The sequence below is a fragment of the Arachis ipaensis genome, chromosome B10 (assembly GCF_000816755.2).
Source record: "Arachis ipaensis cultivar K30076 chromosome B10, Araip1.1, whole genome shotgun sequence".
Lineage (NCBI taxonomy): Eukaryota > Viridiplantae > Streptophyta > Magnoliopsida > Fabales > Fabaceae > Arachis > Arachis ipaensis.
The window spans coordinates 9,256,836-9,262,184 of NC_029794.2; positions in this window are offsets into that span (position 1 = coordinate 9,256,836).

A 5,349-nucleotide genomic window follows, 5' to 3' on the forward strand; every position below is an offset into this window, starting at 1 on the left:
TAACACTTGCTGAACTCAGAGGAGACTTTTCTGTTTTAGCTCGTCTCTGGACACGAGACTTTTTGTTTTAGCTCGTCTCTGGACACGAGACTTTTTGTTTTGTCTCGTCACTTGGCACGAGACATTTTAGTTTTTGCTCCTGTGCAGTAGAAAACAGAAATGGAGTTGGAGAGAAGAAAGATTACACCCAGATATATCCTGGTTCAGCTGCTAAGTGCAGTGCAGCCTACATCCAGTCTCCATCACAAACATGATGGAATTTCACTATAATCAATCTGATTACAACTTGTAAAGTGCTAACCCAACTTACAAGGGGATTCCCACAGAATCATGAAACACAACATAGATGAACAAAGGAACTCTAAGACATCTATGGCTTTTTCTTTTAATTTTGCACTCTCTGCCTTTTTCCGCTCTATGGCTTTTTCATACAAACCTCACTGTTTGCCTTTTTTTTCCATGAGACTCAAGACATGACAAAATTAAACAGAAAAATATAAAACAGAATACATTGAAGGAGAAGAGAAACTGCTAGCTTAGGTAGCTCTGAGACTTCTGTGCCTTGCACTCTCAAATCTTACTCCTTGCTTCAAACAGTGGCTGTTCTCTCTTTTTATAGAAGAGGGAAGCCTCCACTTATTGAAGCCAACAACCGAACCAACTTCTTCCTCCTTCAACAAACAGAACTGGTTCGGCCACATAGAGAGAGAAGAGATAACCATGTAAAATCCAACATGCAATTACCTCTGGACCTTTCTTGATCATCACCCTTCATCAATCCGAGCTCTTCATCCTTGGTTTGCTCTCCAAGATGGAATTCTGGCCATTGATGCTTCATGATGATGATGACTTCATCTGCTTCAATCTCTGCCTTCAACCATCACTTCGCCACTCTAGCTACTCCCTGTGGTGGTTGAGCAGAATCAAAGACAAGCCATGCTTCAAGAATCTCCTCCATGCTGGCCGAATCTTCAACGTCCATTTTTGAGCATGAGAGGCTCAAGATACATCACCAAATCTAACCAAATATGGTGAATATCTCAGCCACAGCTCATTTTTATTTTAGTATGTTTTCTTGCCATCATTAGCTTGATGGTCTTGATGCATGCAACTTCTTCCTTTTCTTGGTTGATGAGCATTGCGTCCATAGCTTCTTGGACAAGGACCGAAGGAAGAAGAAGAAAGAGATGAGAGAGAATGTGAAGTTAAGTAAAAGCAATTAAGTGAAAATGAAACAAGTTGATAGATTGCTTTTTACTTCCCTTGCTTTGAGTAGCGTATAGCATTAATCATAATGATTCCCATCAAATCAAAGTCATGTTCTCTCTCATGTTTCCAATACTAACATATTAAAATTTGAAATTCATTCTTAACAAAGAGATGGAATCCGTTGAAAAGCATGAAGCCATTTAGCTTTCATTTAACCTTGGTTTCGGACCAAACTTGGAAAGTTTCATCAAAATAATGTTGGGCTTGGTAGCATTAAGATTTAATCTGGCCCAAATGGTTAACATTTGCTTTCTTGATGAATTTGATTTCGGATTAAGCATAGGAAGCATTCATCAAAATTAAATATGGGCTTAGCTATAATAACATTGAACTTGGCCCATCAATAAAAATTCAGCCACTAAATATAACACATGCAGCAAAGCTGATTTTTAATTTGGGCTAGCAACATTTTTATTTTCCGGCCCAAGGTAAAATCTGCACCACAAAATTATTAATTAACATATGTTAAGTGAAATCAAATTAATAATTTTTAAAACAATACGCATTCGTTATATTAATATCAGTTTCACTTTTGTTATACGTACTTGCTATGCGCCATAAATTTTGAGGTGATTGTATTTCCTTGAATCATAATATTTCGGCTAATTTTTTTAATATCAATTAAATATGTGTAATATGTTGTTTATTAAAAGTTTAGATTTTTTTTTATATGATGATATGACGTTATTTTTTATAATTTGATATTAATCAAATTGAATGATCCAATTTATTTAAAGAGAGAAAAACAAAATACAAATGGAAGGATCTAATTAATATTTTTAAATTTTTTTATTTTTGAAAAAATAAAAGATTCTATTTCAATATAATTTTTATTATTTACAACAAACACAAATCGTACTATCGAATTTTAATGTTAAAAATTTGTTATTTTAAAAAAGACAAATCGACCTATCTGATTTATTGTTGGATGTAGATATGATAATAGGTCTCAATAGGACGGGGAGATGCCCTCTCTTTCTCTATTACCCCGCGACGGGTACCAAAAACTCCATATCCGTTGGAGGTCTAGGTATCCGCCGATTTCTGTAATTCTTTTAAAAACGAAAATCTTTTAAAAAACATTGATAACATAATCAAAACACGCAGAACAAAGACAGGGATAACAACAAATTCAAAGAGGCGCCGATAATAACAAATCACAAAAATTATTTTGACATCAGAATCAAAATACACAGAATAAAGGATAACAACAAATTCACAGAAGATAAAAATTAACAATGCTTCAACGTAAATAAAAATTACAGAAGCTGACTTAATAGAAGGAGGAGGAGTCAATGGTAGAGGCTAACGATAGCGATGAAGAACGGCAAAGACGGTGACCCTCACTGCTGCGACGAAGATGGCGACGATAACTCTCCCTACTGCGATGAAGACGGCGTTTAGAGAACCCTCCCTGCTGCAGTGGTGCGATGAAGATTTCGTTGAGAGAACCCTCACTTCTATGATGAAGACAGCAACGATGTTCCTTCTTTTGGGGGAGGTAATCTGCAACGGCGAGGGGGTTTAGGGGTAGTGCAATAGTGAGAGGGTTTTGGGGGCGGCGGCCAGCAGTGAGAAGTTGAAGAGAGGTGGGTGTCTTGGAGTCAGAAGAGAAAAGAGACTAAGCTAAAGTTTCATGTCTTATAAAGACGCATAAAACGTCTTTTTATAAAGGCGCTTGCATGTCGTATTATTATTGGACGTATTAATGAATCGGTTATTTTTTAATTTTTTAATAAACCAATAAAACTAATTTTTTTATCAGGCCTGCTACACATACAAGCCTTTTTGGCTTACAAGTTATACAAGTTGCCCAAGCCCAACAAAAAACGACACGCACCCACTCTCTCCACACTCAAACGTGAAAACCACGCGCGTTACCCAACCGTTTCACTTTTCCAAAGTGCGCTCATAATGAAAAACTCTTGCTCTTCTTCCTCGATCAATACACAAACCCTCGAAATTCAAGCGACATTCAAAACAAAAAAAAAAAGCTCTGAAGAAACCGTCCAAGTCTTCGCAAAAAGTACAAGAAATCAAGAAGGAAATATTCAAATCTCTATCAAAAAACACTAAAAAGAATGAACAAACATCATTCAAGGTACTGTTTCATTTTTCTTCTAGATTTTTCACATTTCTATTTCTGTTTTCGAAATTGAAGTACTATATCGTGGTATTTTTCTCTCTGTTTCACTGTTCTTGGTTTAAATCTCATATTAATGTTCTAATGAAACTGTTCAACTCGTTTACGCTATTTTACGTAGTTCTAGTGAAATGATATTTGCGTGTATACATATAAACTTTGTTTTGTGAATGTTTGGATGCCTTTTAAGCAAGTTTGTATAGATATAAACTGTGTATGGAACATTTCTGGGTATATATGTCAGTATGGAATGTGACTGTTGTTTCTAGTGACATTTTGAACTAAAATATCATTATGAACTTGTTTAATTTATGATTTTAGTTGTTTGGTTGAGTTGAATATGACTTTGAACTCATTTAATTTCGTTTAATTGAAAAAAACAAAATGTGTATAGGACAGGATTTGGGTGTTTGTGCCTGGTATTTGGGTGCACGTGACTGGTTTTTGGGTGTATGGCTCTGGTATTTGGGTGCATTTTTTATCTATTGACAGTATTTCTTTTTTCTTGCAGTAAAAATGACGACCAAAAACCAAAGTGAAAAAAAATACAACGTAAGTGAATATATACATATCTTAGAACAAGTCAATTTTTCCTAATACAAATATAAGTTATTTAAATGACTCTAATTTTGCTTTGTTTACAACAAACCAAAGACTTGAAGTGTGCTACCAGGCTACTGAGTAAAAAATTTGAAAAGATGAGTGAACCGAAGAAAGCAATTGTTCGTGAATTGGAATTTGGGAGACTCGTGCACATCCCGCCTATGAATGTGCCACAAACTTTTAAAGGAGTTGGCTAACTCCTTTAAATTGGGGAAAAACACACTGAAAACCAGCTATGGTTCCTTTAAGATTAAACCCAAAATAATAGGAGATGCCTTGGTCTCAATGCATCAGGTAACAGATTACAGAAAACCTCTATAGTTTCATTATCTGTAATATATTCTTCGCAATATCTTATTCTGATCTCATGTAATCAAGTAATAAATTTAGATGTATATGAGTGATATTTGGGTGCACATGAGTGATATCTGGGTTGCATGTGAGTGATATTTGGGTGCACACGAGCGATATTTGGGTTCATATGAATCGTATTTGGGTGTATTTCAAGTAATAAATTATTTTTTTTTTGTAGGAGATCTGTTTCCTGAAAAAGTGAGTTATAAGAATCTCTCCGAAGAGAACCAACTCATTTTAGAAGGTTCCAGGGCAACACTTTGAAGCAGCTGACCGATGAGATGATGAGTATCGGTGTTGAAAATGAACAAGATCGGCTGATGTTTAAGAGGATTTTCATCCTCTATATTCAGATGGCGTTCTTGCCGCCAAGTACAATAATCAAAGTATCTCCCGTGCACATAGCTCCAATTTTTGAGATGGAGAAAATAACAGAGGGCAACTGGGGAGCCCATGTGCTGAATTTCATCATTAAAGGCATAACAAATTTCCGTCTGAAAAAGAAAAAATCAATTGACGGGTGCCTCTATGCCTTGATGATAATCTATTTCCATTTCACTAAAAACAAGGAGAAGAAAGGAGAGGAAAAAGCTGCAGTGCCCTGGGTTAGCAACTGGAACAGAGAGCAGCTGGTTGCAAGAATTAGGGCAGAGATAAATGGCCATATGGTAGCCAAACAGAATACGTTCTCTAATTTGTTTGTGTTTTATTTATCTAGATGATGTAAACTAACATTTCTACTGTTTCAGGGCATCGTCAAGATGGCGGAGACAAAACAGAAACTAAAAGAAATGAAGGAAAAAGAAAAGAAAGAAGAAAAGAAAAAAACAAAAAAAAGAAACCAAGTTCTTCCTCTGAGAATGATTCATCAGAGACTGATGTTGATGTTTCCTCTGAGTCTGAGTCGGAAGAAGACTCAGAGGAACCTACAAAGAAACAACCCAAAAGGGGGCCAAAAAGTAAGTAATATTTTGGGTGTA